At 41.7% G+C, this 14694-nt stretch overlaps 1 pseudogene; it reads left to right on the top strand.

The window, feature by feature from the left end:
* The first annotated feature begins 4302 nt into the window (after nt 1–4302).
* The window catches only part of LOC139412589 (methionine--tRNA ligase, cytoplasmic-like), a 31745-nt pseudogene continuing 21353 nt past the window's right edge, over nt 4303–14694 (top strand).

Below are 14694 nucleotides of genomic sequence, written 5' to 3'. Positions count from 1 at the left end.
ATTCTTCAGAGCCTCAATCTGATCTTCCTCTAGTTTCTGGAACAATGGGCTGAGCTGAGGAGGACAGAGACAGGAGTCTGAATTGAGGCACCTTTACAGAACAAAATCATACATTGACATTCAGAGATACCAAGTTATCATCAGAAAAATCATACACTGAGTATACCAAACATTAGGAACACCTTCCTAATATTGAGTTGCACTTCGCCCTTTTGCCCTGACTTGATAAGGTGTGAAGCGTTCCACAGAGATCCTGGCCCAGTTGACTCCAATGCTTGCCACAGTTGTGTCAAGTTGGCTGGATGTCCTTTGGGTGGTGGATCATTCTTGATACACACGAAAAACTGTTGAGAGTGAAAAACCCAGATGCGTTGCAGTTCTTGACTCAAACGGTCCGCCTGGCATCTACCCTGTTCAAAGGCAGTTAAATATTTTGTCTGTGCCCATTCACGCTCCGAATGGCACACATACACAATCCATGTCTCATTTGTCCCTAGCCTTAAAAATCCTTCTTTAAGCTGTCTCCTCCCCTTCATCGACACTGATTGAAGCATATTTAACAAGTGACATCAATAAGGGATCATAGCTTTCACCTGGGCAGTCTATGTCAAAGAAAGAGCAGGTGTCCATTAACCTTTTGTACACTCAGTGTATATGTGGAGTACAGAGATGGGGTAATCATTAAAAAAATAATCTTAACTACTATTTTTACAGACAGTGATTCCATGCAACTTATTATGTGACTTGTTAAGCAAATGTTCACTTGTGAACGTATTTAGGCTTGCCATAACAAAGGGGTTGACTACTTACTGACTCAAGACATTTCAGCTTTACATTTTTTATTAATTTGTAAAAATTTCTGAAAACAAAATTCCACTTTGACATTGTGGGTTATTGTGGTAGGTCAGTGGCACAGAATCCATTTTAAATTCAGGCTGTAATACAACAACATTTGGAAAAGTCAAGGGGTGTGAATCATTTCTAAAGGCACAATGAGCAATATGTTTGGAACATCAAAATAATGTTTTTAGTTCATTCATGGAAATACCAGTCGATGGAAATGCATTTGACCATCATACTTATCCGGCTATAGGTTATTTTGCATAAATGGGTGGAATTAAATTGGCATGTGTGTATTATCGTTAGTTGTCATGTGTCTTAGGCTGTGTCTACACTTGACACTTACATGTGACTTCTGCTATCAGAATACGAAGAGTGCATTGAAAAGACGGGTCTAGGTGCACAAAAGTCACTTTGTGGGCTGATTGTGTTCAGATCTGGCATTGTGTACGGATTTCTCCTCAGTCTGGAAGCAATTAGGCTAGCCGAAAGCGCATGGAGTTGGCGACGTCATCAGCATTCTTCCTACAAGTCTCCAGAAAACGTGTGTTTTGGGACCAAGAGGCACCTTTTCATTATAACGTTGGAGGAAATACGGTCTTAGCGTGTGAGGAACATGTTTGCTGGCCTCTTAAATGCTAGCCAGGGGGGTGTGGTTGTGGGCGTGGACAATGGCAAAGTTTTAGATGCCCTCTTCTTGGCCGCAGAGACAATTTTGCTGTTTTCGATGCGAATTTCCTGCATTTCTACACATTTTGCCATGGGGCAGAGAGAAATGTTTCAGTTTTAAAGACAATTTTCTTCTATTATACACATTTTGCGATAGCATAAGAACAAGGCATAAGGCATAAGCCATCTGAGTGACTCAAACATAACAAAAATTGATACCTATGACATTTGGGAAATTTTAGATTCTCCCTGACTGTCTAGTTTTTATTTTGGTGATTGTTAGTTCTCAAAGATATTGTAAAAAACATATTGCTCCAGTATCTTTTTTTTCCATACATTATCTTATTGTAGTCGTCAAAGTTTACGAAAAATAAATGTAATATTATTTTTGCAGTGTGGGCCGCGATTTAGTGGCTGCCACGATTTAGCAGCGGTGGTGCACCACTGCTAAATGCATATAGGGGAAACACTGAAGTTTTATTATGTTACTACTCTTTGCTTAGAAGGCTATATGCTGCTACGCGTGGAGAGCATGGAAGAGCGGTTATTCTTTGAGAAGGTGATATTTTTAAATAGAGCTCATAACTTCAATTTTGGGGGGTTATTTGGCAAATACTTTAGGCAGTGGTGGGGGAAAAAAAGTACCCATTTGTCATACTTTAATAGAAAATGACTCGAGTAAAAGTGAGTCACCCAGTAAAATACTACATGATTAAAAGTATTTGGTTTTAAATATACTTAAGTATCATAAGTAAAAGTAGAAATCCTTTCAAATTCCTTATATTAAGCAAAACAGACCGGCACAGTTCTGAGAAATGAAGGCTGTTCCATGTGAGAAATTGCCACGAAACTGAAGATCTCATACAACGCTGCATACTACTCCCTTTACAGAACAGAGCAAACTGGCTCAAACCAGAATAGAAAGAGGAGTGGGAGGCCTTGGTGCACAACTGAGCAAGAGGACAAGTACATTAGAGTGTCTAGTTTGAGAAACAGACACCTCACAAGTCCTCAACTGGCAGCTTCATTAAGTTGTACCCACAAAACACCAGTCTCAACGTCAACAGTGAAGAGGCGACTCCGGGATGCTGGCCTTCTAGGGTTCCTCTGTCCAGTGTCTGTGTTCTTTTGCCCATCTTAATCTTTTATTTTTATTGGCCAGTCTGAGATATGTCTTACAACTCTGCCTAGAAGGCAAGCATCCCGGAGTCGCCTTTTCACTGTTGACGTTGAGACTGGTGTTTTGCGGTACTATTTAATGAAGCTGTCAGTTGAGGACTTGTGAGGTGTCTGTTTCTCAACCCAAAGTGCCATTGGAACACAGGAGGGATGGTTGCTGATATTGGGCCTCTGTACGCCTATGTAGATGTTCCATTAAAAATCAGCCGTTTCCAGCTACAATAGTCATTTACAACATTAACAATGTCTACACTGTATTTCTGATCAATTTGATGTTATTTTAATGGATAAAAAATGTGCTTTTCTTTCAAAAACAAGAACATTTCTAAGTGACCCCAAACGTTTGAACGGCAGTGTATATTTTTTTAATTAATCTATTATTACAGTACCAGTCAAAAGTTTGGACACTCCTCCTCATTGCAGGGTTTTTCTTTATTTTTACTATTTTCAACATTGTAGAAGAATAGTGAAAACATCAAAACTGTGAAATAACACATGGAATCGTGTATTAACTAAAAAGGTGTTAAACAAATCAAAATATATTTTTATATTTGAGATTCTTCAATGTAGCCACCCTTTGCCTTGATGACAGCTTTGCACACTCTTGGCATTCTCTCAACCAGCTTCACCTGGAATGTTTTTCCAACATATGAGTTCCCACATATGCAGAGCACTTGTTGGCTGCTTTTACTTTACTCTGTGGTCCAACTCATCCCAAACTCTCTCACCCAACCTCAATTGAGGTTGGGTGATTGGAGGACGGGTGATTGGAGGCAAGGTCATCTGATGCAGCACTCCATCACTCTCCTTATTGGTCAAATAGCCCTTACACAGCCTGGAGGTGTGTTTTGGGTCATTGTCCTGTTGAAAAACAAGTGATAGTCCCACTAAGCGCAAACCAGATGGGATGGAGTATTGCTGCAGAATGCTGTGGTAGCCATGCTGGTTAAGTGTGCCTTGAATTCTAAATAAATCACTGTCAGTGTCAACAGAAAAACACCCCCACACCATCACAAATCCTCCATGCTTCACGGAGGAACCACACATGCAGAGATCTTCCGTTCACCTACTCTGCATCTCACGAAGATTTGGGTTCATCAGACCAAAGGACAGATTTCCACCGGTCTAATGTACATTGCTCGTGTTTCTTGGCCCAAGCAAGTATCTTCTTCTTATTGGTGTCTTTTAGTAGTGGTGCTTTGCAGCAATTCAACCATGAAGACCTGATTGACACAGTCTCCTCTGAACAGTTGATGTTGAGATGTGTCTGTTACTTGAACTCTGTGAAGCATCTATTTGGGCTACATTTTCTGTAACTCAAATGAATTTATCCTCTGCAGCAGAGGTAACTCTGGGTCTTCCTTTCCTGTGGCGGTCCTCATGAGAGCCAGTTTCATCATAGTGCTTGATGGTTTTTACGACTGCACTTGAAGAAACTTTGAAAGTTCTTGACATTTTCCGCATTAACTGACCTTCATGTCTTGAAGTAATGATGGACTCTCATTTCTCTTTGCTTATTTAAGCATTGACCACCCATAAATAAACTGTATATTGGATGTCTGATATCAGTTTAAACATGTGTATTGAACATATACATAAATCATAACTTTTATCATGTTGCAAAATAGCAACGTCTGTGTCTATCACTGGTTCTGTATTTTATTTGAATTAAACACAATTATATTGTTAAATATTAATTTATTATTATTATTATTGTCTCTCCGGCCTGCACCGATGCAAGCCCTCCACATGGTGGTGCTGCAGGGGAAAGGAACCAAAGCTCCTCTACAGGGACCTCTCAGCTACCTGGACCAGAGCAAAAGGTCCACACCATTTCTCGCTACTGTATGTATACTCAACACACACCTTCACATCTTTGTGAAAAATATATGTATAATTCTCTAAGGGCTCGTTTTCCAGACAGACTTTAAGCCTAGTATTAGACTAAAAAGCATGCTTAATGGAGAATCCCCATTGAAATAGCTTTTTAATCCAGGACTGGGCTTAACTGGGAAACTGTCCCTACATTTTGAGACAGTGTAAGTTCAACTTCTGTGTTTTTATGTAGGAGATAGTTTCAGTGGCAGACGTTGTTCTCTGGGCGGCCCTCTACCCAATCCTCTCGGACAGCAGTCTGGTGTCAGGTGAGTGTTAAGTGTTTTAAAGTGAACAATGGATCTACAGTAGTTTAGTTTAAGTGTAATAAATGAAGAGTTATGTTATGACACTTCATATATGATAGGTGAGCAGATGAAGGTGCATCACTGGTTTGAGCATGCAGGCAGCCTGCGAGTCAGCAGCCCAGACGGGGAAGGGACTGATGGCTGAGGCTTTGAAGACGTACATGCAGAGACAGCCAGCTACTCACCACGGCCAGTGTCAGGGTAGAGGCACAGAGCCATGCATTGGCCCTGAAGTAGGAGAAGACATCTGGGCCTGTATTCATAAAGTGTCTCAGAGTATGAGTGCTGATCAAGAATCAGGTACCCCTGTCCATAATCATATTCATTATGCTCTCAAAGGCAATTAACTGATCCTAGATCAGGATTCAGATGCTTAATATAGGCCTGATTTTATTTGATTTATTTGACCATTTAGAAACACAATTCACACTACATTTAAAATAATTGAGGACAACACAAAGCCTTTTTCCCATTGTGGTCCTCTTTGGTCGGCTATACAGAGAAAAGGGGGAGAGGAGGTGAGAGAGTTGCCAAACTCCAAATCCACCCCTGGCCCTACTCTTTGGACAAGTAGGACTGATTTTGATGGTTTGGAAAATACTCTTCATAATTTGTTATAATGCTTTTATGATAGTTCAGTTTGTAGGATTAGGCGTTTGGTCATTTGGTTCACAACGACAAGGAGGGATTTCTTTTCTTGTCTTGCATGCCTCATTTCTGTCTTAGAATGCTTTCTGTATATATTTTTATATTTTTCAAATTCTTTGAATGCTTTCAAATACTTTTCACTCAAATCCATATGCTTTGTTTTCAATACTTAAAAAACAGTTGGTAGGTTCAGGTAGTCACAACAATAGATGTGTGTTGGTTCAATTGTGATTTTAATGAATGGCGTGAATTTGGAGCAGCAGCTTTTTTTCCTGTGAGCGCAGAGCATTTTTAGCAGAGTGGTAGGAAATCACATGAAGTGGTGCGCATCCATGAGCGATGAGCGGGATTTACAACCGCTCAACTCATCTGCTTTGGTCCAGACATGTTCACACCTGTCATTCCTCTGTCTGCCGCCAGATGGAATTGTATTATAACATGTCATTCCTCTGTCTGCCGCTAGATGGAATTGTATTAAAACATATCATTCCTGTATTTGACGGCCAGGTAGAGCTGTATAACCGTTACACGGTGTTGTGTCCCCCTGCTCTGGTCAAGCACCTGGTACCTACAGGTAACACACACATACACCAGACAGTCCAGTACATTTATGAAGCACAATTCTTATTTTATTATTCTAGCTATGTGATTGTTGCTAAATTCTCTATTTTCGAAGACTTGCAACGCTAGTCATGTGGTTCTTACACCTCCTTTAGTTGAATGCACTTGAATTGTTAATTGCTCTGAATAAGCTCAAGGAGTTTAATTTAAATCAATCTATATGAATTTAGCTCAGAGTATCTGAACTACGAGGACACAAGTTCTCTAAGATTAAGTGGTGTGTTTGGTGACATGGCCAAGGAAACAGGCATCCCATCTGACGTGTGCGTTTCTACCTGCTCTTCCTCCGCCCCGAGGGACAGGACTCTGCCTTCTCCTGGGCCGACATGGCCATGAAGATAAATTCTGAACTGCTCAATAACCTGGGCAACATCATCAACAGGTTAGTAGAACCAGACCTTCATATAACGCATAGGTAGGGAGAGCGTTAGAGCTAGGGCTAGGGAGAGCGCTAAGGCTTCGACAAGACTTTATCAACAGGTAGGGAGAGTGCTATACTATACTAGGGCTCAGACATGGCCACCTAGAACAACTCTGAACTGCTCAACAACCTGGGCAACTTCATCAACAGGTAGTGAGAAAGCTAGAACTCAGATACTGAAGGGTCAGAAGTTTTTCCAGGTCAGGAGAAAGCAGTGTACCAAGAACTGAGTGTCTAAACCTGGAAATTACTAATCTATTATTCAAGTAGTTTAAGTATCTGGCTAGTAGCTGATTAATTTATATTAAGTCATTAATAAATTATAAGTATTGGAATAAATCATTTAGCCCCATCTAAGCGCTGAAGTCAACACATTGGGAATGGTAAGGAGGTGATGAACTCTTATCCGCCTTCTTTCTCTCTCTCTCTCTCTCTCTTCTCTCTCTCTCTCTCTCTCTCTCTCTCACTCCCCTCCCTTGTCCCTCTCTCAGAGCTGGTGTTTGTCAGTAAGTTCTTTGAGAACTGTGTCCCTGCTATAGGGCTTCAGCAGGAGGATAAGAGACTGTTGTCCCAGGTGGGATGGGAGCTGAAGCAATACATCAACCTCATGGACAAAGTCAAGTAAAGAACAGGCTACACACACACACACTGTAAACAGGCTACACACAACCAAGTTACACACCAACAGACTATCAAAGTGTTGTTATGCATTTATAAGCTAAGTAGTATTTCTCCTTAAAAGTTGAGATGATAGCATTACCGATCCATATAGACTGAAATGGGTGATGCTATCCCATCTCTTTTCTTTTCTGGAAGAAAAACTATTTAGTACACACCAGTGTTTCCCCTGGAAAATGTGTTAGCTGTGGGGGAAAAGTTAGTGGGGGTTTAAGGGTTGGTCCCATCTTTTGGGGGGATTCCGAGGTCCTCACCCCCATAACAAAGTATTTATAAGTACTGAAAATATTGGTTTTCGTAACTTTTTAAAAGGAAGAAAACTCAAATAAACCATTGAGTGCTGCAGCTATCTAAAGAAACATAACAGAGACCTTTGTTCTGAAATAAAAAAGTTTAGCTTGACAAAATTAACAGGAACATTTGACTGAACATGAATTAGAGCCCACTAATTAATGTTAATCATAAAAGTAGGGTGTTGGAAATCTCTTTCCAGGTTCTGCCAAAAACCTTGTTTTGACATTACAGCTTTTGTCAGATAACTTTTTTCTTCTGGGCTTCTGTAAAAAGATTTCCAACACCCTCCTGTAATTGAGCTCCTTGATGGGGGAGCCGTTGATGGAGAGCTGCATGCAGGCGGCTAGATGCCCTCCCTGCAGTCTGTTCCTCAAGTCTGTTTTGACCTGCAATAACAGAAAGAATAATAAGAGATGGGAGAGGGACAAAGAGGATCTACTTTCACGTTGAAATGTTCTTACTCGTTTCATTGCAGAGAAGTCCCTCTCACAATTAACGTAAGACACTGGTAAAGTCAGTGCAATTGCTGCCAGCTGGCTAAGGCAGGGGTAGACTGCCCCCACTCATCAAACTGCGAGGTCAGCTTTGACATTGTCGTCCGCTGGTCCAACCCCTGAAATACATGAAAAACAAAAATATGTACAACATTAAAGAAGAGCCAACAGAGTGGTAGTTCAACAGGGTTGGGCAAAGGGTTGGGCAACACTGGCCAAAAATGTCCTCTTCAAAAGATTGTCACACTCATGCCATACCTTGAATGATCCAACAAGCACATGTTGCTTGTAAGAGGGCCACTCTTACAGCACAGCAGCCTCTAGCACTTGCAATAACTGCCTGGAGAGGAGGGTCAGGTTAAAGGTGCGTATCCTCTCACTACAGAACGCAGACTGAGGTCCCAACACACTGAAGGTCCACAGAATCTCCAGGTGTTGGAACCTCCAGTCTAGGCTGTCCTGGAGGCCAACAAGATATGGATCCATGACCTAATTACAGCACAAAGCAGAAAATAAGTGATTAATAGCTGTTTGTTTTAGTTTATCCAACACACCTTATGTAACATTGGTTTCATCACAGCATTTGAAAACAAATGTTTTTACCTCCTCTCTGAACCAAACCCAGAACTGCTCCCTGGTCTTGGTCTTCTCCACCTGGCCTCTCCCTCTCCTCCTTGATGTTGGATGCAACCAGACCCATTGGGTCATCGAGGTCCTGGTGGAGTTAGCTCAGAAATAAACACATAATGCTGTAGACTAGTACAGATTAAATATGCCACATTTTTTTAGCCCTTAGCCTAATTAAAGGAAATTTGACTAACCATGTGGCGTATTATATATCCACGGCTTCAGTTCAATTTTAAGCCACCTTAGGTCGCATCCGGATTGCCGGTGGTGCACACTTGACCTTACTCCTCCCTCCTATCCTCTCCTTTTTTTTATCTACTCCTCTTTTCTCATTCTCTCTGCTCCCCTCTCTCATTTTCTCCTTCCATCTCCACTCCTGGCTCTCTCATCTCCTCCATTCTATCCCTCATGCATCCCTACCTCACTCCTGTCTGGTAAAGTAAGCCATACACTTGTTATAAAAACTGAAGCTTAAGCTTTTAAAGAGTTAGCTAACTAAAGAAAGTTTCATTTAATTCAGGCTGATTTGACGTTAGCTAGCCAAGTTGACACTCTTGTCCCTGTTCTCCTCTTGTCCCTGCGCCCTTTCCCTTTCGCTACTGTGGCTGGAAATATTTAAATAAACTCATCTGATAAAAATCTTGCTTGCACTTGATACAGTTCCAAACGAACTAGCTAGCTAACTTGCTAGACAAGTAACGTTAGTCAACCATGTTTCTAGCATCAACTTACTTGTGAATATTGGATAGCTAATAGCTTTTTCTCGCAGGTGTATGCACCCATACAGGTGCATGCTGAAGGGATTCAAGTGAATTGTGTTTTGTGCTGCAGTGCGTCTGTATCGAGTACTGGTCACTGGCACGCTGTGTTTCTTAAGACCGAGGCTGCCTGTCACAGCTCACAGAGCTAAATAACCTTCAGAACTGTGTTGAACACAGACAGATTATCTATTTACCAAGACAAGCTAATGTGCTTTACAGAACTTTATTGACACTATGTTTGGTAGAAATATTATGTTTCTTTTGTATGGAATACTTCTGGTGTGGCAGAAGTGACAGGGCCCAGAGACAAAAAAACAGACATTTTGTCCCGTCAAAGGTTTCTCAGTGGATTGTGCTTGTCTGTCCCCTACTCTTGCAATGGAAATGGAAATGTAAAAAACTATATACACAGTTGAAGTCGGAAGTTTACAGTGCCTTGAGAAAGTATTCGGCCCCCTTGAACTTTGCGACCTTTTGCCACATTTCAGGCTTCAAACATAAAGATATAAAACTGTATTTTTTTGTGAAGAATCAACAACAAGTGGGACACAATCATGAAGTGGAACGACATTTATTGGATATTTCAAACTTTTTTAACAAATCAAAAACTGAAAAATTGGGCGTGCAAAATTATTCAGCCCCCTTAAGTTAATACTTTGTAGCGCCACCTTTTGCTGCGATTACAGCTGTAAGTCGCTTGGGGTATGTCTCTATCAGTTTTGCACATCGAGAGACTGACATTTTTTCCCATTCCTCCTTGCAAAACAGCTCGAGCTCAGTGAGGTTGGATGGAGAGCATTTGTGAACAGCAGTTTTCAGTTCTTTCCACAGATTCTCGATTGGATTCAGAGCTGGACTTTGACTTGGCCATTCTAACACCTGGATATGTTTATTTTTGAACCATTCCATTGTAGATTTTGCTTTATGTTTTGGATCATTGTCTTGTTGGAAGACAAATCTCCGTCCCAGTCTCAGGTCTTTTGCAGACTCCATCAGGTTTTCTTCCAGAATGGTCCTGTATTTGGCTCCATCCATCTTCCCATCAATTTTAACCATCTTCCCTGTCCCTGCTGAAGAAAAGCAGGCCCAAACCATGATGCTGCCACCACCATGTTTGACACTGGGGATGGTGTGTTCAGGGTGATGAGCTGTGTTGCTTTTACGCCAAACATAACGTTTTGCATTGTTGCCAAAAAGTTCAATTTTGGTTTCTTCTGACCAGAGCACCTTCTTCCACATGTTTGGTGTGTCTCCCAGGTGGCTTGTGGCAAACTTTAAACGACACTTTTTATGGATATCTTTAAGAAATGGCTTTCTTCTTGCCACTCTTCCATAAAGGCCAGATTTGGGCAATATACGACTGATTGTTGTCCTATGGACAGAGTCTCCCACCTCAGCTGTAGATCTCTGCAGTTCATCCAGAGTGATCATGGGCCTCTTGGCTGCATCTCTGATCAGTCTTCTCCTTGTATGAGCTGAAAGTTTAGAGGGACGGCCAGGTCTTGGTAGATTTGCAGTGGTCTGATACTCCTTCCATTTCAATATTATCGCTTGCACAGTGCTCCTTGGGATGTTTAAAGCTTGGGAAATCTTTTTGTATCCAAATCCGGCTTTAAACTTCTTCACAACATTATCTCGGACCTGCCTGGTGTGTTCCTTGTTCTTCATGATGCTCTCTGCGCTTTTAACGGACCTCTGAGTCTATCACAGTGCAGGTGCATTTATACGGAGACTTGATTACACACAGGTGGATTGTATTTATCATCATTAGTCATTTAGGTCAACATTGGATCATTCAGAGATCCTCACTGAACTTCTGGAGAGAGTTTGCTGCACTGAAAGTAAAGGGGCTGAATAATTTTGCACGCCCAATTTTTGATTTGTTAAAAAAGTTTGAAATATCCAATAAATGTCGTTCCACTTCATGATTGTGTCCCACTTGTTGTTGATTCTTTATGTTTGAAGCCTGAAATGGCAAAAGGTCGCAAAGTTCAAGGGGGCCGAATACTTTCGCAAGGCACTGTACATACAAGGTTGGAGTCATTAAAACTCATTTTTCAAGCACTCCACAACTGTCTTGTTTTTTCAAACTATAGTTTTGGCAAGTCGGTTACGACATCTACTTTGTGCATGACACAAGTAATTTTTCCAACAACTGTTTACAGACAGATTATTTCACTTATAATTCAGTGTATCACAATTCCAGTGGGTCAGAAGTTGACTGTACCTTTAAACATCTTGGGAAATTCCAGAAAATTATATCATGGCTTTAGAAGCTTATGATAGGCTAATTGACATAATTTCAGTCAGTTGGATGTATTTCAAGGCCTACCTTCAACCTCAGTGCCTCTTTGCTTGACATCATGGGAAAATCAAAAGAAATCAACCAAGACCTCAGAAAAAAATTGTAGACCTCCACAAGTCTGGTCCATCCTTGTGAGCAATTTCCAAACGCCTGAAGGTACCACGTTCACCTGTACAAAAAATATTACGCAAGTATAAACACCATGGAACCACGCCGCCATCATACCGCTCAGGAAGGAGATGTGTTCTGTCTCCTAGAGATGAACGTACTTTGGTGCAAAAAGTGCAAATCAATCCCAGAACCACAGCAAAAGACCTTGTGGAGATGCTGGAGGAAACAGGTACAAATGTATCCATATCCACAGTAAAACGAGTCCTATATCGACATAACCTGAAAGGCCGCTCAGCAAGGAAGAAGCCACTGCTCCAAAACCTCCATAAAAAAAGCCAGACTACGGTTTGCAACTGCACATGAGCAAAGATTGCCCTTTTTTTATTGAAGCGACATCTCAAGACATTAATCAGGAAGTTAAAGCTTGGTCGCAAATGGGTCTTCCAAATGGACAATGACCCCAAGCATACTTCCAAGCTGTGGCAAAATGTCTTAAGGACAACAAAGTCAAGATATTGGAGTGGCCATCACAAAGCCCTGACCTCAATCCCATAGAAAATATGTGGGCAGAACTGGAAAAGTGTATGCGAGCAAGGAGGCCTACAAACCTGACTCAGTTACACCAGCTCTGTCAAGAGGAATGAGCCAAAATTCACCCAACTTTTTGTGGGAAGCTTGTGAAAGGCCACCTGGAATGTTTGACCCAAGTTAAACAATTTAAAGGCAATGCTACCAAATACTGTCACGACTTCCACCGAAGGTGGCTCCTCTTCCTGTTTGTGCGGCGCTCAGAGGTCGTCTTCACCGGTCTACTAGCTGCCACCGATCCCCTTTTCCTTTTCTGTTGGTTTTGTCTTATTGGTTACACCTGTTTCTTGTTTGGGGTTTGGTTAGGGCTATTTAAGCCGGTTATGCCCGCCTGCTTTTGTGCAGGCTTGTATCTCTGTTCGTTTTGTGGATGTGTTATTTTTGTATTTTCTCCGGACTGTTTGTGTCCTGTTTTTGGGCCGGTCATTGTATGCGCCTGGTGTTTTGGCGTGACCTTTCTGTGACCGGAATAAATACGGTTGTCCTTAACCCTCTGCTCTCTGCGCCTGACTCCGCACCCACTACTCCTAGAAGTCGTAACTAATACTAATTGAGTGTATGTGAACTTCTGACCCACTGGGAATGTGATGAAAGAAACAAAGGCTGAAATAAATCATTCTCTCTACTATTATTCTGACATTTCACGTTCTTAAAATAAAGTGTTGATCCTAATTGACCTAAGACAGGGGATTTTTGCTCTGATTAAATGTCAGGAATTGTGAAAAACTGAGTTTAAATGTATTTGGCTAAGTTGTTTGTAAACGTCCGACTTCAGCTGTATATACAACTTTTATAGCATTTTCATTACAGACATAATTTCCAAGCGCTTGTTAAGTAAAATAAACAACAGTAAGTAATTTAAAAATAATAGCCTCCTCTTTGGTCACTGTTTGTGAAAAACATCCCAAAGTCCGTAGTAATGTAATTCAAATGAAAACAGACATTGGCTAGCTAGCACTTGGATAAGCCCATAGGCCTAATGCCGATAGGCTACAGGGATAATTCCTCACACAACATTCAAAAGAAAAAACATGATTTGCTAGAAATTGTATCCAAAGAAGCGTCCTTTGGAGGAAGGGTTGATGACATACAATATATTTGACATTTGTATCTTAAAGCATAATTGAGAAATAATTAATTGATGTTGGAACATTTTGGACCTTTAAACCTCTATAATGTTTCATGTGTATGAAGCTTTACCACTTTCTCTGTAATATGAGTACCAGTTTGTAGTGTGTCCAATCAAAAATGCATATTTTGACCAATGGGTAAAATAACCTCATTATCACAACTCAGGATATGACCCAGATGCAGACAAAGGAGGCGTATAGTACAGTTCTCTGATTATTTATTGTAAACACAAGGCAGGCAAAGGGAAGGTTGAGCAGGCAGGGGTTCGGGATCAGGTCAGTGTCAGGCAGGTACAGGACGGCAGGCAGGCTCGGGGTCAAGGCAGGCAGAATAGTCAGAACCGGGAAAACTGGGAAACCGAACTTCAGAAAAAGGAAGACGGGAAAGCACACTGGTAAGAACTGAAAAGACCTGCCAACAGACAAACAAAGAACACAGGTATAAATGCCCCGGGGATAATGGGGAAGATGGGCGACACCTGGAGGGGGGTGGAGACAAGCACAAAGACCTGGTTGACCGGGGTGCCGGCGGTGGAATTCAGCAATGAGGGCTAGGTCCAGGAGATAAAGGGCTGTTAGACAGGTTTAATTCTGGACACATGAAAACTGGGATGTATACAGAGGGTACTGGGAAACAGAAGACGCACAGCAGACCATGAGTAACAAAATGATCTGGTCTGATGAAACAAAGTTGAACTTTCTGGCCTGAATGCCAAGCGTCACATCTGGAGAAAACTTGGCACAATCCCCAAGCATGGTGGTGGCAGCATTGTGCTGTGGGGATGTTTTTCAGTGGCAGGGACTGGGAGACTATTCAGGATTGAGGGAAAGATGAACGGATCAAATTACATAGAGATCCTGAATGAAAACCTGCTCCAGAGCACTCAGGACCTCAGACTGGGGTGAAGGTTTACCTTCCAAAAGGACAATGACCCTTAGCACACAGCCAAGACAACGCAGGAGTGGCTTTGGGACAAGTCTCTGAATGTCCTTAAGTGGCCCAGCCAGAGCCCGGACTTGAACCCGATCAAACATCTCTGGAGAGACCTGAAAATATCTGTGCAGCGACGCTCTCCGTCCAACCTGACAAAGCTTGAGAGGATCTGCAGAGAAGAATGGGAGAAACTCCTCAAATGCAGGTATGA

This window comes from Oncorhynchus clarkii, chromosome 7 (genome assembly GCF_045791955.1).
Source record: "Oncorhynchus clarkii lewisi isolate Uvic-CL-2024 chromosome 7, UVic_Ocla_1.0, whole genome shotgun sequence".
Classification (NCBI taxonomy): Eukaryota; Metazoa; Chordata; class Actinopteri; order Salmoniformes; family Salmonidae; genus Oncorhynchus; species Oncorhynchus clarkii.
The sequence above is the reverse complement of the archived record's forward strand: the minus strand, read 5'-3'. Positions and strand labels throughout refer to the sequence as shown.